Source organism: Caloenas nicobarica, chromosome 3 (assembly GCF_036013445.1).
Source record: "Caloenas nicobarica isolate bCalNic1 chromosome 3, bCalNic1.hap1, whole genome shotgun sequence".
In the NCBI taxonomy this organism is placed as follows: domain Eukaryota; kingdom Metazoa; phylum Chordata; class Aves; order Columbiformes; family Columbidae; genus Caloenas; species Caloenas nicobarica.
Genome location: NC_088247.1, coordinates 8995573 through 9018625, shown reverse-complemented (window position 1 = coordinate 9018625; position 23053 = coordinate 8995573).

Genomic DNA, 23053 nt, shown 5'->3' with positions numbered 1-23053 from the left:
AGCTCTTACTGCCTGCTATCAGCAGAAAGAGAGAAGCAAGGACAGGAGTCAAAGGGGAGAAAGAAAAGACAGGTGTATGAGGTTGCTAGAGAAAGGTTAGATTTATCAACACAGTTATTATAGTACAGTAAATAAGGCCCCACTGTGTGATTTTGTGTCAGTACAACCTAGTTGTCCTCTTTTAAATTGTGCTAAATATAGAGTAAATGTACCAGCAAAGAGAAAATGAATTGATAGGCAAATAAGCACAGCAGTAGCTTGCAACGAATGTAAAAAATAAAGCTCCCTAAGAGCCCTTGAAAACATATTGCTATTTTCTTCTCACTCTGAAGCCTGGTTGAGAATTACTCGCCCAGCTCACCAGGAATCAGAAGGGAAGAGCTGCAAAGGGGATCGTGAAATTTGTGTCAGCTCAGGATCAGCACAAGCATTTCCCAAATTGTAACTGAGCAGAGGTCTGACTTCAGCCCAGCTTCACACTTGGGTTCAGCCAGCTCCAAGGCAGACCCGCCTTCTGTAACCCCAGGCACGCAGATGACTTTGTACCACATTACGGTGTGAAGTGACCTGAGTACAAAAGAGACAAATCAGCAGGAGAAGGGCTCCGGCAGCTCTGCAGGAGGGCTTGGCTGGCATTGGCAGGGTGCTGACATGACATACCTTTATTTATATTTATTTATCTTATCACATTTACTGCACTCACCCAGCAAAGGGGATGCAGTTTTTATCAGTTGAACAACCTTTCCTCCTTCAGAATCATAGAATAGTTTGTGTTGGGAGGGACCTTAAAAATCACTTAGTTCCATCCCCTTCTGCCATGGGCAGGGACAACTTCCACTCAAAGCCCCATCCAACCTGGCCTTGGGGCACCCACAACTTCTCTGGGCAGTCTGTTCTAGTGCCTCACCACCCTCTCAGTAAATAACTTCTTCCTTATATCTAATCTAAATCTAACCTCTTTTAGTTTAAACACATTACCCCTTGTCCTATCACTACATGGCCTTGTTAAAATTCCCTCTCCAGCTTTCTTGTAGGTCTCCTTTAGGTACTGCAAGGCTCCTATAAGGTGTCCCCAGAGCCTTCTCTTCTCCAGGCTGAATAACCCAAACTCTCTCAACTTGTCTTCATAGGAGAGGTGTTCCAGCCCTCTGGTTATCTTTGTGGTCCTCCTCTGGACTCACTCCAACAGGTCCATGTCTTTCCTGTGGCGAAGACTCCAGATCTGCGTGGAGTACTCCAGGCTGAGTCTTGCAAGAGTGGAGCAGAGGGGGGAATTACCTCCCTCCACCTGCTGGTCATGCTTTTTTTGATGCAGGCCAGGACATGGTTGGCTTTCTGGGATGCAAGCAGAAGGGCGTTGCAACAGACAGAGTGCCCATGTCACCGACTCATAACTAGCTCCAACTGCTGGGTCAGCCAGCAGGACTTTGACTCGGTGCCTGGTGGGGAAAGGAGTTCATGTGTCAAGCCACTCAAACTCCATCAAGTCTGGGAGGTCCTTGGACTGAAGTAGTGGTCAAGTTCAAGAGATAAGGCAAGAGCTAGGTGTTGCCTGTAAATCCTTGTTACTCTGCTCGCTTCATATGACCTGTATGGCCTCCCAGCAGTTGTGTAACCTATTCGTTGTATCACTTGCAAAGTAAAACAGGAATACCTGAGTTATTGGTGCTCAAATGCCGTTAACAAGAAAAGAAAGCACTTATTTGAATGTCTTTGACAATGTCAGACTAAAAATTGGTTCCATCTTATCCACAAAAAACATTATTTTCAAACTGCAGAGAGCATGTAATAAAAATTCATATTCACACCTCAACTCTTAACTTCGTCCAAATCTTGACTCAGGCTTTTCAGGTCAAATACAGCTCTGAGTGCTATAGATAATTGTCCACATTATATTATTATTTTTATTATTAATTGACTCTGATGACTAACAGACTAACATCAGCCTTCCTCTAGGGAATATGTTTGCTAGGACACTATAAGGTAGCCTTAATTTCCACCACTTGAGTTAAATAGCCCTGAAGATCCTTAGCCTCCAGAGCTATAAATCTCAAGCCAGAAGAACTCCTTTTCAGCTTATATTAATAAAATGAAGATGCATTTCTTTTCTTATTCACGCAGTGATTCCTTGGCACCCATATCAGCTGTTCGTACAAATGACAACGGCAACATGTCTCCACAATTTAGAAAGGTAGAGATCACAGTTCTCCTGAGATGAAATTCACTGCTATGAAAGCCCTTCAGCCATGAATAACAAAGAAAACAGTGAGATTCTGTAATTATACTCAGAAAACCAAAGAGCAGCCCCTTTTACAAATCAATGCCACATAACCCATCAAGAGTCGGGTGTAATACTTTTCTTCCCAAGCCCACAAAGGTCCAGGGGAAATACATCAGTGCAGTCAGGATCTTTTCTGCGGTACATCTAACGTTTTTATGATTCTCAAAGTGTACCTGTGAAAATAAATTGCATTACCATAACGTAAACAAAATGTAATTGCACTGGCCAATTATAACATCATACAACACCACAACATTTCGTTTTTATCCTTCTTATTAGAGCTCTTTCCAAAAGACTCCCTCTCACCTTCAGTCCTCCAGCCCAGTCCCTATTATTATTATTTATGAATCGTACTGCAGTAGCAGAGATACAGGACAATATTCAAACTGTTCCTCCTTTTCAATTATGAATGTGTCTCGCTTTTGCCAATAAGAAAGGCATTTGTGTAACTAGCTTCTGGAACCAGGAATTGCCACTCAGGCTTATAATGAACTGAATGCTATAAGGCACCAGAAGGAGAGCCGCAGTCTCACAGCTCTTTGAAGCAAACCAGGCATACACAGCATGTGCAGGTCACGAGATATACAAGAAAGGTCAATGAAAGTAGGGCACCTTGTTCTCAGATTGATGGGTCTTCAAGGAGCTGCGGACAACGGCAAGGATCACCGTGCTGCCAGTAAGCTGCACACAGAGATTCACCTTCAAAGTGGAGGCATTTCTGGACCTTGTCCCTGCTGATTTTCTTTTTGTCCTTGTACTTTCCTGGGTCCGTCATGAGTGACAAACAAGACCAACACTGCAACTTTGAATATAGACATGGAGAAGCCCCAAAGCCTGAAGCATTTCTATAATAATGCAATCAAAGTTGAGGACGGGAGGGTGTATGTGGTTATGCTGGGTCAGCACCTTGGTGAGGACACTGACTCTACAGAGGAGAAACAGGATGATGAGGCTGTATTAGGACTTCAGAACTTCACTGCCAGGGCTCCCCAATTGCCACTGGTGGTAAAGGCCATTATAGCGTTACCATTGACCTAAGACAACACTTTCTTTTAGAAAGCAATGAAGTGAACATAAATTTCCCCTTAAGCAATACCATACAAGGGCTTTGTTTTTATGAGGCCTGGATAAACAGAAAAAAAGCCTTAGAAACACAACAGATAGGCAAAAGCACAAGTTGCAGCGAAGAAAATTATTTTTTTCACCAAGACAGGGTCAAACAGTGGAACAGGTCTGCCAGAGAGGCTGAAAACCCCTCATCTTTGTAGACAGTCAAAACTCAGCTGGACACAGCCCTGAGCAACCTGATCTAAGCTGCCCCTGCTTTGAGCACACAGGTGAGACCACAGCATTTACAGTATTCCCTTCCCCCTTAAATCATGCAACAATTCTAAAGGCCACTTGTGAAAGTTTATCATGGAAACGTTTTCCTGCGTTCCTCTGAACCAACGCTGTGAGCGTCTTCGTACAGAAAGGTCAGATGCAGGTGTACAGCCACAGGAAGTGCCTCATGTCTTTGACTTCCAGGCAGGTCCCAGCCCAGCCATTCGGACTAATGCCAATGTCTGTCAAGAATTCTAACGCACTGAACATCAGTTTTTGCAGGTGTCTGAGCCACTCCTGCAATTTATGGGCCAAAAAAAGGAGCAACCCACAACAGGGAGTGACGTTCTAGATGGGAAACATAATCCAAAACAGACAAATAATTTGAGCTGCATTGAGACCTTGTGGCACCATGTTTAATCCTGTTTTCTGTGTGGGCTGCCTAACCTCTAAATTACAGGCAGCAGATGACAGCTTTGTCATCTATGTTTTGAACACAGATGAGACAAGAGTGGGATGTGCTCAGACATAGCTTACAGGTTAGTTTCTTCTTTTGGTTAGCTGTAAGGGATAACTCATCCCCCATACGTTTAGCATGGTCCTTCGAAGGTGCAGGTGGGTGCCAGGGATGTAACTCTCCCAGGCAGCTGGAATTAGTCACCTCAACCTCAGTCACCATGATGCTTGCTCTGTGGGCATCCTCACAGGCACTCTGAATACCAAAAACCTTGTAATACAAATAATACTAAAGCTGTTAGTATGGACATTCAGGGGAAAACATTGAAATATAAACAAATAATTAAAGGCTTCGGTATACAGATATGAGTAGGAAAGGCTTCAGTATATAGATATAAGTAGGAGCAATAGTAAGAAATTAAACAAAGGGAAAATTAGGCTGAATATCATGGAAAATTCAATACTGAGGACTACTAGAGTGTGTCATGGCCTCCCATGGGGATGATCTACTGTCTCCAATACTTAAGAGTAGATTGTACAAAGTAATATAATTCAGGGAATAGTCCTGCACTGGAAAAAGAGCAGACAGTTTTGTCTGAATGTCTTTTCCGTGTCTAATTTTGATCGTTATAGGATAATATTACGTATGACTCAGGATCCCTTTTCAAGTCAAAAAATGTCTGTCACTGGTTTTCTGTCCACTTATTCATTCATTCATCCTCTTTCTCACCCGAAGCTTTCTAAAGCATTAACTACCTGAACCTAAACATCCAGTTTACATTTACAAGTTTGACATTTCAATAAACATCTGCAAATATTAGTTATTTTACATACTGCTTCTCTCCATTCAAATATAAGTAAGAAAAATTCTTTTAAAAACACTTAAGAGATATGATTTACTGTTGCATTATGTACCAAAAAAGTAGGGAGGGAGAGAAAATGACCTTCAGTGACAGGTAATTTGCTGGCTACTTGCCTGGAATTCACATGCTACCTTTGATAATGTTCATTTTAAAGTCACAGTAAACTGCACATCTTTTCCTGGGAAAGCTGGGTTTCAATACTAGAGACAATGAGAGGTATTCAATTTTATTATGACATTTAAAAATAACTACAATGATGTTTAGAAAATATAAATAGTCTCGAAAATTTGAGTGGCTGAATATTTTAGTGTATTATTTGTAAGTTATGTAACATTTCAATGTTGGCATAGTGTTTCTTTCTTTTCTTCATGCCATTCCTCTCCCTCCTCCAAATGGAATAATGATTCAATAGAATTTAAAGACCTTTTCTTGTGCTGTAAGAATGGCATGCTGAAGAGGAACAGATTTCCTTGACAATCACAGTTATGCGAAGGAGGCTTTCACAAGTAACACAGAAAACATGGAAATTTTTCCATAGAAGGAAACAGAAACACCTTTTAATAGCTCCCTGAGCCTGCTTTGGTTTGCATAAGCACCAGCCCAGAGCCAGATACAGAGGTGACAGCACTGTCCAGCCTTTCCATATCCTTCTGAAAGAATCGTATTGCCAAAGGCAGCTTGACAGTGCCTGCAAACCAGCAAGGAATTTCCTGCAGGAGTTGAATGCCTGCAAAGCTGATCAGGCCAGGGTATTTCTGAACCTCTCTGCAGCTACTCCCTGCTGCGAAAATACTCCGTGGATTTGTCACGCGTGAGGCAGGACAGGCCTTAAGATGTTCCGAGCTCCAGAGATCAAAGCAGATCCTAGCAGCTCCAGAACAAGAATTTGGTAAAGAGAAGGTAAACAAACTGACTAAACCCACTCTGGCATAAAGGATGAGTTTAGCTGTAAATATCATATTCCTATTACAAGGACCAGAACGGAAGAAAATTTGCTTCCGTTAGCCTGGAAACGTGTAATGCTGTTCTGTCTCACTTAGAGTTTCTACCTCTCCTTCCAGCTCTTTCTTTTTTTTCTGTTCAACTGCCAGGCAGAGAGAGAAAGATCACTAATGAACCACAGCTTCTGTTCAGGTCATTAGCTGTACCATAGAGAAAGTTAATGAACCCTAGTATATAAAGACAAAATCAGGTTTTCTTTAATAGTTTCCATACCAAGACCATCATTTTCTGTTAGTGTAATCCCTGGATGACTTAGTTTCAGTCCCCGTTTTTGGTTTTTTTTTTTTTGTTCTCCAGCCTAGTTTTGGAGGAACAGTGTGACAGAGAACATCTGGTCATTAAGTGCATACAGATGATGTTCAGATGCTGTGGAGGAAATGCCAGAGGTAGCCAGAGAGGGAGGGGAAGGTAAACCACCTTATACAAGAAAGTCTTTGGGGGAAATTAGAAAGTAGCAACTCGCTGAAGCATTGTCCCACAGACTAATTTCTACTATAACAACAGAAAAATTAAGCACCTGCTGAGTCCCTGCCATTGACTGAGACCATCTATTTTCCCCCTGGTCTTTCCCAACTTGTAAGAAAACATTCAGAAATCAAAGACTTGTGTACCCTTATGCTTTATCTGAGTGGTTTAAAAACTTCAGTGTACTTATCTTTCAGAGTGGCCAATGGGGATCAGAAAGTGTTGTTTCCATTCCATGGGGATACTTATGGTTTTCCAAGCAAATTATGCTCAGGCAGGATGTATTTTCTCCTAGCTCTCCACCACCCTAAGCAGAGGAACAGCCCTTTTCTTCACAGCTCCATCAGAACCAAAAGAGTGTCCTGCTTCCCAGAAGAACTTATCCTCTCCTAGAAATGTTTTGCTTTCAATAAAAAAGAAATGTGCTTGAGAAGTTACACAAATCAAAGCGGTGGTGATAAGGCAATGAAATAGAAGCAAAAACACCTTTGAATGTCCTAGAAAGCATGTATACATCAAAGCCAAAACCTAGAAACATGGGCCAGCAAGGTCCTCCCAGGTTCAATAAGTCTCGTCCCTTGTTGCCTGAAGTAACTGTACTGATGAACCCCTTTGGTAAGTTTTATCTGACAGTACTTGTGCCCAGAAGTCCTACAGGGACACTATCTGGACTGTTACACACTTCATGGTTACTTAGATGGTTATTATTTTTCAGATTTACTCATGGACCAGTTTGTATATTTTACATTCCACACTACAACCAGCCAGAGTGTATGAGGACATGAAGTGCCATATAATGTAAGAAATGTGGGTTGAAATTCTCCTGTGTATTCTGCTTTCATTTAAATTTTCAGGTTCTTTCGTGTTCTATTCCCAGGGAGCTTCTTCCTCTTCCTGCAGCCCAGTTTTGAGGTGAACAAAAAACAACAGCAAGGTCCACATCCAAACGAAATTTCCTCAGTCTTTTAAAGAGATGTTGATTGCAAAGCAAGTTATGGCACAAGAACCCTCACTAGAAACAGCTGCTGCCCATCTCAGTGGATATTAAGCACACTGTCCACAATTTCTAATCTCCTGTTACCTGTGTGTTGTGTTGATATCTACCAACACTGAGAACTGTGTAGCTTGCATCTAGTTTTGTATCAAATGTGGATCCAAATTTACTATTCCAGGTTGAATCTTTGTGCTGGAGAAATGGATCCAGCCCAGCAAACGGAAATGCTGCATCCCTCCCCCAGTTTTCCCTCATTAGCAAGTAGCTTTAAATTATGGTGGAAGAATCAGTGTGTTTTCCCAGCTTGTGCCAGTCCTGAAATGCTACAGCCTCACTCATAGGCCAATGGGCATTTTGGAAAAGGAATATGGTTTCCTTTTCTCCTCCATTTCCCAACAGTTTTCTTCTCAGCTCCTTTTGATCATAATGAGCAAAAAGATCAGCAAAGACTTGGAAAAGTCTAGCTGACGGTGTTTGCACGCAAGCATTGTTCCACTAGCATTAGTTTTTCATCAGTATTTCTCTAGAGTAGCTAAGCATGGTATTTTTATCCAAAGGCAATTTGCTGGTATAGAAAAAGTACAGCAGACAATGTATTCCTACTCTATTATGCATGAACACCCGGTATGTACTGTACTCAACTTTCCTCTCTATCTTATTTACTGCACTGTCATTAAACCTGTGTCACTATTGCTGTTCTCTAACACATGTCACAATAATGTGTTTTTATCAGGTCTCCTTTCTCATCTGCTCTCATCTAATAATATACTACCTCAACATTTTGGTGATTTTAACACAAACAAACAAAAAAAGGTTCAGACACAATATACTCAGGAAGATAATGTTCATGTTTTAGCATAAACAAGTGTGTTCCTTTTTTTCAAGTCGACTTAATGGTTCAGCACTGCTGACAGAATCATTCAATGATGTCCAAGCAAGGGAGATGCAAGCTAATTAAAACTCATGGTTACAGAGGCCTGATTGGCAAATATTTGTGAATATTTATGTGTTTTTACTAAGAACCGCTGTGCTGAATCACATGAAAGATTGTTTTGAGTCACAAGGAAGCAGGTTATGTTTAGAATAGCTGGGAGCAGTACCCCCACGCTCCACCTGGCCTGGTACGATGAAAGCACCACGGAACACCCCTCCTCGGGACACCAAAACGCAACGGACCAGACGGTGAAATTGCCGTGTTGGTCCCTGGAGGTGCTTTTGGCTCAGGCCATCAACCAGCCTCCTGAACAGAGCCTGGTAGAAACAGGAGGAACCATTCCTGATGTGCAGTCCAGGTGCAAATGCTCATGTTTTGGAGGGAGAGCGAGTTTAACAACACTTCCACCAGTTTGGCCTCTGCACCAAGAATGGTCCCAGGCATGTTTAATTTATTAGTGTAGACAATGCCTGGTAGTCTCTGGCTCCACTCTTGTCAGATAAGATGGTGGTTGTCAGACATGCCTGAATTTGCTTCCTTCAAAACATTACTTAGTGTCAGGGCTGCATAAAAACCAAAATTGCATCAGGCATCTGAAGACAAAAGGGACACAGGGTTCTGGTGATGTGTTTAAATAGGGCTCACCATGCTGTTTTATCATTTTATCATCTGTCAGTGCGGAAGAGGAAGCATGTGAAAAATCATTAGAATGAGCAAGGAGGATGAATAAATTAAGTAAATTAGCATGAACAAGGCAGCTCATAATCCAATTGGAGAAAGTGATTGTATATCATACTCAACTAAAGAGAAAACACAGGCAGGAAGGACCCGTTGTGGAAACACAAACTCCTCTGCTTACAAGAAAATTGTGGGCAGAAAAATGAATTCGGAACAGCATTCTATTAGCAGAATTTGCCTCAACTAAAGTCTAATAGCTCTAATCAGCACAGGAGATGAGGACAGGCACCATGTTGTTATTTTACAGGATGGCGAAAGCACTGTAAACAAGAGGAGTGATTGAATATTTTTCACCTTGTTAAGCCCCTTAACAAGCTAGCTGATTATATACTGTACCTTTACAAAGTAGAAGGTAGGGAGACAGTCTAGTAGGAGAAAAATAACTAGTGGAGGTTGTATTAACTTCAGTGGTGCTTACAGGTGTATGGTAAAATTGCCAACTCTGACTGCCTTTCAAACATGGACTGTGGTTTTAGTTACAAAAGTGACACCATATAAAACCAGATAAATCGTGCCTTTAGAGCAATATATTATATAAATAAAAATGAGAATTTCAATTCAAAATGTGACTTTTCAACACCTATCCAACACCAGTTTGGCTTGCTGTTTGGCCTTCATTTTTCCAAAAGTAACATTTATTTTAGCATTTCAGTATTACTTGAACAGCCCCGATTCATTCATTGGCATAGATGATACTGGAATCTTGTGATTACTGAAACTAATAATTCCTATGGCCATTAAGAACTATACTAATCATAATGAAAATCAGCATCTTCATCATCACAGTAGTGTCCAAATGCCAGTGGAAATCGGGCTGCAGAGTGCTATGCACTGTTTAATGGGTATTGAACAAGAAAGCCCCATCTTTAGCTGTTAGCTGTCTAATAGAAAAGGTAACAAAAAATGTAGTTTATCTTGTTATTTTCATTGTTTGGCTAGAAGACCTCTTCAGACGGATGTTAAGTTAGCTTTGAGATATAGATATACGTAGACATATATAGATAAATATAGATATCATTCAAACCCTGCAACAGAGCCCAATTCCTTCAAACGGCTGGACATTGTCACAATTTTGTGGCATCAGCTCCTCTGGACCTCATGTGGTCTGTACTTTACACACAGTCCTTGGTAGCTTTGCCAAGAGATTTCTGCTTAACTTCCCTAGATGTAGCAGTAAGACCCAAATATACACGTGGAGTGTGTGACATGAGATTAATATCATCACAGAAAAGTAAGGTGGTTCAATTTCAGTCGGGCATCCTACTAACTACTGACTTTTTAAAATTCCTGAATCATGACCAGGTCCATATTTCCTATCAGGAGCCAGAGCCAAATTCTCAAGGGAGTTGCAGCCAGGAGCTTCTGTTAGATTCAGCAGGAAGTGTATTTGTTTTCTGAGTAAGGATTTGGCTCCATATATTAAAGATATAATAATATTTAGCTGAAAAGGTTTCACAAATCTTGAAATGTTTCCAACCATAATCTCTCTAAAATCATGAGTCAAACCATGAAAATTGTGAGATTGGATTTAAAATTATGTTCTTTGGTTTTTTGCAACTTAGTAAACATAGTTCTCTTCACTCCCTCACAAGTTCCTTTACAAGGAGCAGGGTTATAAACATATTGCATTTTAAAATTAAATCTGAGTCTCTCATGCAGCCTTCTGATTCCTCTGTCTATTAAAAAAAAAAAAAAAAAAATCAGTGAAGTCTCCCTTTACCCCCAAAAAGCAGAGTCATAATGTTCAACTGCCTGTCAGGATTAGCCCTGGCCTGTGCTATGTGGCAAATTGTTTGCAGAAATTTTTGGAAGAGCATATTTGAAGCAGTATTCACTGCTTCAAAATTCATTCTTTGAATAAGACAAATATTTCCATAACTCACAATGGATATACTACTTTATACTACTTTCACCAGTAGTTCTTTTGGCTACTTCTATACATATATAAACGAGAGACATCCAGAACTTGAGTTCAAGCACTGTTTTTACCTGTCCTCCCATGATGCTTGACAGGTATCTCACACTTTGCAATAGTTTTGGTCCATGTTGACTAACACTCTCACAGTCTCTGGGCACAGTCTGGGGAAGAACACAGACCAGGAATGAATCCTAAGAGACAGATTGGGCACAGCTAATTTTTTTTTTTTTTTCTGATGGGAAGACATTTTTCTCAGTGTGAACATGAGTCAGACCAAGTCAGTAGGTCTGAGAGTCACAATTTCCCATGTGTTTTCTTTAGCAGTGTAATTGTAGTCAACAAGACAAATAAACTACCCAGTGGAACAGTTTAATTCTAAAGGAAAAAACACAGACATTGTGAGTATTGACACTTCTATGCACCTGAATGCTGGAGCACCAAACAGTACCCTTAAATGTCAATAAAGATTCTTATTTTTGTGTCTTTACAGTGGTTAGTAAAAAATTCATCTGCTTCCAATTTATTCCAACATTTCCTTGAATGAATTTCCATGAATATGAAAGTCTCAAGGTGGAGAGGATCTCCACTTGAACATCTGTAATTATCTGTGTATTGGAAGGTTGTTTTCAGATCATCTCTTTAGCCCCTATCAGTCTTTTCAAGATAAGGCAAACCCATTTTTCCAAGCTTGTGGGCTTATTTTAAAATTTTCATTTCTTTCTTCTGGATATTCTTTAGTAGATCCACATCTTGCCTGAAGAGTGGTGTCCTGTCAAAAGCTTATCAGCCCTGAGGAGAAGATTACAGCTTGGACACAACATGCCCATTTAGAGAGCTCAGAGTAATAGTTGCTTTACTCCAGCAAGTTAAACTTTCCCCACTGAATTATTTTGCATGATAATTTTATTATCAATGTACATAAGAATGTGCTTGGTTATTTTCCCTTGTCTGTGTCCTAAATCTTCTGGTTTTGTTCCTACCTGCATTGTGCTGTTGCATTTGTTCCTAATAAGTGAGAGTATTTTTTCTCCTGCATGGTGCCTGCCAGAAGTTCATGCTTTGAAAGACATCTTAATTTTGCTAAGTCACTATCTCTTCCCTTCAGTGATGCTGTTCATGATGGGGTAATTATTTAATTAAAATTCTTCCAGACCATTTTTTTATGCTTGCTTTCCATCAGACCTTTCTGAACAGTCAATTGAAGACTTCTTTCCTGAAAACCTTATTTTATCACTCTCCCTCCTTGTACTGCTATAAATCGAGAATTTAGTATTTAATTATTTTGGTCACCCAGGTTGCCTTCCATTTTCCTTTTCCCAACTAGTTCTTTTCCATTAATCAGGATCCAATCTACAAGAGTCTTCCTCCTGTTTTCTCTGCTATTAGTATCAATTGTTGTTACCAATAAATTTGAATAAGCCTTTCTCCTTTTACGCTTCTATATTGACTGATGCATGGGTAGTTAAAGCACCCCATCAATACTAATTACTGAGCATAGGACAAGTCTATGAGTTAAGAGCTCAGGTCTCAGGGTTTTCACAGAATCACAGAATCACAGAATGTTAGGGATTGGAAGGAACCTCAAAAGATCATCTAGTCCAATCCTCCTGCCGGAGCAGGAACACCTGTATGTTGTAACATACAGTTTACTTCCAGAAATATCAGAGCCCAATGGCAGCTGGGTACTGCTAGACATCTCAAAAGAGAGCCACTAAGTAGTCTTTTCTTTGTTTTCTCTAGGAAGAGGTGAACTTCCAAGACTTCGAGGCATCAGACATTTTTCTTCATTTGTTTGAGCTCACTTGTTGAAGATAAAAGCCTAACTGGGAACAGAGTGTGGTGTGCTGACATTTTCATTGGAAGTAACTCAGCCGGATGCTTACTGGGGTGTTTCAGGATGAAAAGACTGCAAAGGAGTGAAAGATACAAAAGGACAGAAGCAGAGGTAATGGAAGAAGAAATAGAAAACAGAAGAGGGCCAAAAAAACAGGGGGGTGGCAGCAGGAGTAAAAAGAAACAAAGGTTTGAGAGATCAGAGAAAATAAAAATGGGTGGAAATTAGCATTTTCTTCACAACAGTATTCACATAAATAGAATTGCTCAAACATAGGATCCTTGATTCAGTTCCAAATGACCCATGGGATGTAGCTTTTCCTTCCGCTTTCTGTCTTGTTTGTATGGGCACACTACTGAAATCTCAGTCACCCAGCTTTCAAACCATTTGTACAAAATGTCTTTTTAGGTTCCTGGAGAAGAGAAGGCTCCAGGGAAACCTTACCGAGGCCTTTCAGTACTTAAGAGGGCCGTATAAGAAGGAGGTGGACAGACTTTTTAGCAGGACCTGTTGTGATAGGATAAGGGGCGATGGTTTTAAACTGAAAGAGGGAAGATTCAGGATACACATGAGGAAGACATTTTTTATGTTGAAGGTGGTGAAACACTGGCACAAGTGTGGTGGATGCCCCATTCCTGGAGACATCCCAGGCCAGGCTGGACGGGGCTCTGAGCAACCTGATCTGGGTGAAGATGTCCCTGCTCATGGCAGGGGTTGGACTAGATGAGCTTTAAAGGTCCCTTCCCACCCAAACTACTCTATGGTTCTATGAAACAAGTAATTTGTCTCCTTCATTCTTTTTCCACAGCCCTCAGATAAATTAGGTTATGCTTCTGTTAATATTTTGAAATAGTTTGGCATCCGTAAATATATGAATCTGAATCTTCAGTCACCAGCTCACTGCAGTCTCAATAGTCTAACATATGGCTGGACAGGAGTCCTTAACAAAAAGAGGCTAAAACTCATCTAAATATAATTTTGTTGCAGAGTACTGTGCATTGTGTGTGGAGTTGAGGAAACAAGCCAACAAGCAGGTCATCCATATCAAATTATCTGCGCAGGCTTATATAAATTTGCTCAAAACCATGCAGAAACATCCGAAATAGTGTCTAAAAGGCCACTGTGTATATTTCTGTGCAGAATTTTTACAGAAGTCTGGTTGCCAACATGTGACCACAAGTTGGTCCAATACTTATGGCAAGAATGAGCAGGATCATATGGTTTGTTACTCATGTACTTAAAATGCAATTATTTTAATTAATTACAGTATTATAATTTCTCCAGAGGTATACAAACAATGTGGAAGAAATAAGCAGAGTATACATATGCCAAATGGAAAACAAGGTAATACAGGAAAGATTAAAAATGCACATAAGGGAAATTTAAGCACACAAACCCAGAGAGTAGAAATAATAGAGCTAGCAATGAGCAAGGAAGGCAGCAAAGGGAGACAGAATATTTTTGGTTAGAATAGCTCTGTCTTTCTAGTGTCAGCATCTCACATCTGCTGTCATACACTAATGAGAGCTGAGGCCGCAATAATGCTGACCCAGCCATAGGTAGATGATTCATAACGAAATTGTATCTGCATATGGAAAAGTGTCATAGCTATCAGCTAAATCTTCAAGGTAAAAGAGTTTAGGATCCTGAGCTTCAAGAAATGAGGACCTCCACTCTGAAATAAGAAAATTGTTATTAACTGTAAGACTGAGTAAAATGGAATGGAAAACTTTATTTTAAATCTCATCCATACTGCCACCAAAAATTCCATAGTTGCCTGTTATTTAGGCGTTGGAGCTCTACTGTTCCAAAATAAGGTCTATGTAAGGAAGAGGTAACTCCCAGATATCCAAAATAAGATGATGGAGCAGAATCCACCACAATCCCTGCTGGTGGTATTCTTTTATTACTTGCTAGGATAATTCTTGACTGATTTGTAAATAGGTTCTGCAAACTGGAGGTTTTCTTTCCATTGTTTGTTATTAGGAATGCAGAAAAATCTAGCAAACTGGCATAGAGACACGAATACTTTCTTCAAGACATGACGCACTCCAGACAGAGTGCAAGAGCCTCATAGAGATACCTGCAGTAGGATTTCATCTGCTAGATGGAATTCAGGAAGCAGTTTGGACATGTTAGCTCTACCCAATCTAATACACATCAGTGAGGCAGTGGGTTAACTCACTTAGGAGGAGTAGAATGGAGAAAACACGGCTTTTGACCAATCTTAGTTTTAAGGGAGTGCTTGAAAGTAAGTGAAGGGATTTTCCAGTCCCCACGCTCATGCACGTATGACTTTCCTAAGCAGCTCACTAATCAAAATTATTGTTCTAGTTCTATCAAGTCACTAAATTCAAATAGTCCAGTTATAGGTAGCTCATGCTGTACCTACAAAAGTTAAACACTACCTCCATTTTTCAGTTTTCAGAGGTTGCTCGCGTTTGAGAGACAAAACACACTCTAAGAGGAGCCAGTACTGCCCAGGTGAATATTCCAGGTACAAGCAAATTTCATCATTACTTGTGACAATTGGAAAATGCCAAATTCTAGCTCAACAGTCATAAAGTATTCACTTTCAAAAAAAGTAACACAGAATTATGGCATGATGTAGGGTTTTAAATTCCAGGACTTTAATAGCAAAGAATTTCTTGTTTGTTCTCAGGGATAAAACAGTATTAAACTAAATCTACACCAGTAAATTGATCAGTGGCATGGAGCATTCCTGGAATTTAATTATGCAGATTGTTAAATTGCTAGAACAGTCCCTGGGACAGTTGTGGCTTGTGCCAACTAGCCAAACCCTAACAAATTCGCAGATGTGGTCTGGCAGTTAGCTGAGTTCAGGGATCATTTCCAACAGATAAGGTGGATGTCACCACCCTGTTTGGAGGCTAAGAGGATGTAATGACACAAATATTGCCAAAGCAAGCCAGCTGGCCATCCAGAGAGAGAACAGTCCTACATGTACTTGCTGGAATAGGAGTAGCTTTGGCTAGAGTTTCCCAGTGATCTAGCTGCTAAAGCAAGAGGCAACTCAAAACCTGCCTGTGCATAGGCATGATGTTTGAAAGTTCTTTCTTTTTATATCTTTGCTTAAAAAACCATGAGGCATCCAGCCAAGGAGCAGGAAAATCTTTGTCACCAGAGCACAAAAATAGTGAATAAATAACAATGAATAGTTGATGAGTTTGTCAATAGTCCATTACCTGGGAAAATTTCATCTAACTGTTTCAGCAAATATTTACCACAAATTTCCTGTGCATCTTTCTCCTCTGCTCTCAGGATTCTTCCCAGTTTTATCTTCTTTCCTAACTTCCAAACCATTTTCTACCATTTGACTGGCATTTTGTTTCCTCAGCTCCCTCCAATTCTCCCTAAAGGAGATAAGAGTCATAGTGATATTGGGATATGATGGAGGCTGAGGAAGGGGCAGCAAGAGCTAAACAAGAGGGAGAGAGATTAGGAGGAGTAGAATGGGGAAAACACGGCTTTTGACCAGTCTTAGTTTTAAGGGAGTGCTTGAAAGTAAGAGAAGGGATTTTGCAGATGTGGTCAGGAACACTTGATCTTATACAGAGGGACAAGGAACAGAGAGGCAATTGAATGAATGAATGAATGAATGAGTGAATGAATGCATGAATGAATGAATGAGTGAATGAATACATGAATGAATGAATGAAAGACAGAAGGGTAGTGAACAAGTGTAGGATCCCTGGCAGAAGTTTTGCATATTCAACCAGAAGGAGTCTTGTAGTTTTTCATGAGATCTACCAACAGACCCAAGAGGTTACATTTTAAAAACTTGCTGTCCAGTGATGTAGTGTCTCTACAGTTTCCTCCAATTGGGAAGTAAATACATCAATGGAAAATATTGGTCTGAATGAAGTAACCACTGTTGGTCTTTTTCCTACTTCTAAAGTTAGACAGTACATCCCTATTTGAAGCATCTGCAATGCCTTGATACAATACAGCAAAATGAAAGCAACATGAGAAGGGGAAATAAATCTATAATACCTGCTGGGAGTTACTGGAGTGGAAAGAAAACCCTCTTCATCTGCTTTCCTCCTGAAGTGTGTGCATCTTCTCATTCGTGTAACAGATGATTCTGAACTGTGCTTTCACCTCACCAGAAGCACAGGCTGCTTCAGGCAGCAGGAAATGATTTTTGCAGCCCTTGCTAAGCATTGGCAGATCCTTTGTCAAACTCCACAGGAAAAAATTGCCGTTACTGCAAAGGACACGCATACAACAATTTCCTTTAAAATAGCCATTTCCCTCTCTTCTTCCTTTTTTGATTCCTAAAATTGAAAATCACAGACACTTCAGGGAGATCCTGGTTCAGTTTGTTGTGACCAGCTTTGTCCACATCTGAGGATGAAATGCAGAGGTGGAAATGCACAAAGTGCCTAAAATTTCACCATTTCCCTCATTATGAAACACCAAGCTCCATCCTGACTCCAAGATGCTTTCCTGCAGAAGAAGAGCCCCCAGAACACTGACACCCTTTGCTAAATAAGTAACTGGTAATTGACTAAAATTAAAGTAAAATGTTCTGCAGAAATTCAGTATTTAAAAATAGAAATAAAAGACATATTCAATATGCAAACAGACCTTTGTGCAGGAGTATCAGCAAGTTTGTGAACTCCAATTCAGACTTCATTATTCAGGATAAAAAGTTGTATCTAAAACTAGGTCTATAAGTAACAGAACAAAGTTCAGGGATGATTTTTTTGTTTTGTTTTGTTTGGAAGTACTTCATTCACAGAAATGAAAACAATGACCTTGATGTAACAGGCTTCTGAATAAATTATAATCTGAGTAAAGCTGTCAGATGTTCCTAACAGATTTAGTTATCTATTTGTTATTGATTCTCAAACAGCATTTATGTTCTTTTGAAATTTCTAGCCAGGATAATCGACAAATATAACAACTAAAACCAGTACCTGCCCAATTTTAGGACTACTGTGAAAAGAGTGAAACTCATTTAGCAAATAGGGATTTTTCAAACTGCTAAGTAATATACCCTCTGGCAACACATTCATTAAGAAAGTGATAGAGGAGAACAGACAGTGTGGGTAATGAGTAGTAAGTGACCATTCATTATTCTAAATACACAGAGTTTTATTTATTCTTCAAGTTACAAAAATAAGTAACTATACTTTTTGGGATATTTCTTGTTCTATCCATGTCTCCGCAAGTGTGCAAGGTGCCTTACAAACAAATGTTTCTATACCATTTAAAGCAGTGTCGTGTGGAGATACTCACATGAACTGTGAACAAAACAGCAGCAGGTTTGCTGTGGAAGTGCAGGGTTAATTAGCGCATGCAGAGCATGGTGCCAATGCCATTAACGTCTTTATACAGCTACGGTGATGGAAGTAGCATATTCAGACCTCACTGGGGTTCTCCACACAAAACTGCACTCCTGTGGCACATATCCTGCCCAAAGAAAGCAATCAAACTGAGCTGGGTAAACAGAGGTATCATACATAAGATGTATTACGTGCTGCTTCCATTATATTCACTTGAGATAGACAACAGTTGCAGTCCTGCACCCAATTTCACAGAGAAGGTCTAGGGGAGAGGGGGAAAAAAAAAAAGGCTTGAAAGCAAGTTTATTGAAGCAAGCCTGAAATTATTTTACTTGGTTAATACAAAGCAGAGACTGCTAAAGATAGACATGGTAAGTTTTAGACTATGTAAACAGATGGTTCAAGAAATAATCAGGTGATGTCTATGTCCACTAGAAATAGGACAAGAATTAATTGACTTCTAAATAGCATTAAGGGGTGTAAGATATTAGGAAGAAAACTAACTGAAAGAACAATCACATACTTTAATAGATTATTGAAGGCAGCCCTCAACTCACCTTCACTGGAACAAACTAGATAAACATGCACCAGGGCCGATTAAAGAGCAGATGGCTTGGTATTGAGCTGAAATAGTCTAAGAAGACAATATGCATACTTTCTGGCAATGAACTGAGTGCTTTTGAAGAGGAGTGGACCACTGGCTTCCCTGAATCAACAGAATAATTGCTGGCTCCAAACCCTGACTGGTTTAACATAGATAATTGCATAAAAGGTTCTGTGTAGTGTGTTCTTCCCTAGTTGCCACAGCTAGCAAAATGCTCTTGCTACTTATTAATAGAACACCTTTTCGAGCACTTATGTAAGGTTTTTTTTTTCTGTGAAATGATTGGCAAACCTCAGCGAGCTTTTGATGAGATGTTGGTACCATAGATCTTGGATTCTAGACACTGCTGATGATCTGTGTTTGGCATTTACAGAAGGGAGAGAACTTCCAGGCAAGACAGGGAGAAGCAGTTGTGAAAAGAAGCAAACAGTTGAGTTTTAGCATTTCAACAACCATTTATTTTTCTTTTTTGATTAGCTAACATTAATTTTCTTCCATATCACAAGCACATTTATAACCCGATCAATCCCTGTCTTACATATAGGAGAAATTCTGAAAGAACATATGTGCTAAAGCCTCCAAATATGCTCCAAATGCATACATGTGCATGAGAAGGCTTTTGGTTTTGCATATATTGACAGATGAGTATGTTGTTGGTGGCTCATTTATTTGCCTACTGGCCATTTTTATATGCAGCTATGTACGCTATGATTTTATGAATAATGCTGTCACTTAAAGACCCAATGGTCAGGCAAATTAAGAGCTAACATCTGCTGACTCCATGTCCAGTTATCAGAGGGATAAGGATTTAATGTAGCAGAATAACTAGTCAGAAACAGTTTTCTTTCCATCTAAACACAGATGAAAAATATACAGGTTTTTCTCTCTTTTGGATGGGAATGTAAACGAAGAACAATCTAACGATATCTTCAGAAGAAGTATTGCCATCTCCTGTAAGCATTTGTTTAGTTTCAGAGGGACACTAAACTGCAGAAAGTACTACTCAGTAAGAATACAGATATCCCAAATGATCACTGAAATAGTCACGCTGCACTAATATAAACATAATAGCAATGTATAAATGTTCTCTTATTCGAACAGGCAAAAGCATAAGCAAAACACCGCATGTTTTCCATTAAGTCTTAAACTTCATGTTAACAAAATCTGATTCATCGGCACTTGAATCCAAATTCCAATACTTAATGACACATCAGGTTTAATTTCCTTCTGTAAGTACATTTCCAAGCAGCAAGTTGCTGAAACTATGATGAACAGCCATCTTCATGCACATTTAACATAGGAATACCTGAGTTGAAATCAGCTCAACCAGAACTGAAAATTGGATCTTAGCATCAAATTTAGACTTAAGAACTGACAAGCTTAACTTCTGTTATTAATAATTCTTCTTCTTTGTTTCTTACTTTTTAAATGTGTTCCTATTTCATTTCCTACTTGGACGTAGCCTTGTCTCACTTTCTCCTCCCTTTCTCTCATTTTTTCCCATTTCCCTTTCCCCTGTGTTTTGTTTTCATTCCCTTATTCCTCCTTCATTACCTTAGTCCTTTGCTTTTCAAAAGCATACTCCATTTTGCACTTATACCGTTATGTAAAACAGATCAATAAGCAGGAGACCAGGCTAGAAATGCAACATGGAAATCCCTGATAAGGCAGCTAGAATGAAAATTTGTATTACATTAATGTCTTTTGTATTATAATAAGGAAAATATCTTATTATGTTACTGCATACAATGCACAGTATTTTGCTAATATACCACACTGGTCACTAATCCAATGTGAAGGTCATATACACTTCATCTGTTAGCTTTTAGTATTGCTTTCTGTGTTATATTGATAACCCAGCTTCTAAACCAACCTTTTACTTCCCTGTTTAGTTTATATTGTAGTTGAGGGCTTTTGTGGAATGAAAGAAATAAAAAAAAAGGAAAGAGAAAGAAAAATTAATGCCAATGAGAGTCTTTTTCCCCTTGTGTCTACGCAGTCTGATTTATTGCAAAGTATTTGTCATTCTATATCCTATTGTTTCTTCAGGTATTGAAATTTGCTGTATCATTTTTCAAGGGTTTTAAAATTGCATTTGCAAATTAAAAAATAGAACCAATAACAATGAATTTCAGCTGTACAACTGTCAAAGAGACACTGTATATTCCAGGACAGTCAGGAGTAATAACATTTGGGGAACGTATGATCATCTTTAATTTGAAAAGCTGTCTGAAATTAAACACATTAAAGACAGAATTCTGACCTAGTTTTATAATGCTGAAGTGATTCAATGTTCACTGCTTTCCTTTATAATATCAACCTTTCTGGATGTTTTCCACTACAAAAACAATTTCCATGCAAGAAGAATGTTGAGTTTAAGCAATAGTTAAGGAGCCTCCCAGAAATAATCACCTTGAGTGAAATTACACTTTATTTGCTATTGGTCAAATCCTGTCCAAAGTTTTGTAAATTAAAGATACCCAGTTCTTCTCAAAAAGCATACATAGAATGCTTTCAAAGAAAAAAAGTTATTATTACAATCATCAGTACCAAAGCTCTGAGAAATCAGTTATTGTAGCTGTAGTATAGAAAACCTTTTTCAAAGTTTTACTTTTGTACTTTAATTCAAAAATTCTTTAGGTCTTACAGTAATACTTCTTTTCAAGCCCTTGTTTTTCCTTCAGTATGTCAAGAAAGGTGTTTAGCGAATTGGTTTTTTGTGTGCTGAATTACCTTGAACCCACAAAAGGTCTGAAAGTACTGGCATATGACACCTAAATCCTGCAATAAATGTATTTAACGCATATACAACACCAGATGTATGACCACCAAGTTTAGAGAACAGGGTACCCAACTTAATCTGAAAGCCATACACACATGTAATATGCATTCTCAAGGCTAGTATAATTAAAGTTATTAAAAAACTAAGATAATGTGCAACCTGTGTTCAACAAAGATGAGTCCAGGCTAGGTCATCTGCTTTGTCTAGGTAACCTAAACAAAAAAGAGGAATTACCTTTCATCTATTTGGAGTTCAGTAAAATATTGATGGTGTATATAAATGTGACAAAAACAGTAAATACAATATCATTTGAAGAAGCATTAATGATGGTTAGGAAAATGGGAATTAATACTGTAACTGTGAGATGAGTAAAGAATTGACTAATAGCGAAGTATTGAGAGGGAAAAATCTAATCTGATGAGAGGTAACAAATGGTTGGCCTTGGATCAATCTTGTTAATTTTTTGTATAAACAACTTTGGCTTTAAAAAAAAAGTATTCTTAAGACGAAAAGCTAAAAGGCATTGTCAATACTGAAAAGGATTAGGGTATTTCACAAAAAGAATTGCATGGCCCTGAGGATGGGAGTAAGAACAATTAAATTAAATTAAATTTATAATAAAAAGAGGAAGCTCATTGGGGACTATGAAGAAAAATTTCTGCTGTTGACTAGGAACTCCCCAGTTAGAAGAGACTGCAAAGAGAAAGACACAGGTGTACAAGCTGATCACAGGATGACTATAAGGTAGCAGGGGATGGCAAGCGTGGAAAAACTCAAATGCCATCCTGTAATATATCAGTCAAGGTGTTTCCAGTTTGAGCTACAAAAGCATTAATTCCGCTATACTAAGCCCTGAAAAGACTTAATTTGTAATAAAATGAACAGTTCTGGTCATTTATTTTCAAGGAAGATATGAAATTGGAATAGGCATACAGAAGGATCACTAGGATAACAAGGGAATGGAGAGCTTGTCAGACAAGTAAACAGTTCACCTTGTAACACAAAGGGATGAGATTGGTGCCTGTACACACACCAGAGAATAGACATGGGAGAGAAAAGAGTTATTTAAATTCAAGGGGAGTGTTTACACAGTAATTAAGGGGTCATAAATGGGCTGTTAAACCAGTAAGATACAAAATAAGGGAGATTCTGAAATCATCTTCCAGGCAAAGTATCAGGGATAAAAAGTCTAACTACTATCAATATACTCCTTGAAACATTTATGAAAATAAATATTTGACACCATGTCCATAATGTCAGGGTGTTGCATTTGAAGACCAAGAAACCATTTCCAATTCTGTATTTCCAGGATTCCAAGCTTTAGCCCTTTCCAAGGTTTCCAACAGTGCCTGTGAGGGCAGGAGAATTTCAAGAATAAGGTATTGACTATGATTTGTTAAGCTTGCAAATGCAAGAGAGGAGAGAGAATTGGTATGAAAAGCCCAGGTTGCCCTCTAAACAAAGCTTAGGCTGTCTAAATTGTTCAAATTTTCTAAACTGAACTGTTATCATGGACAATGGTCTCTGAGGATTTATGGCAGTCTTCA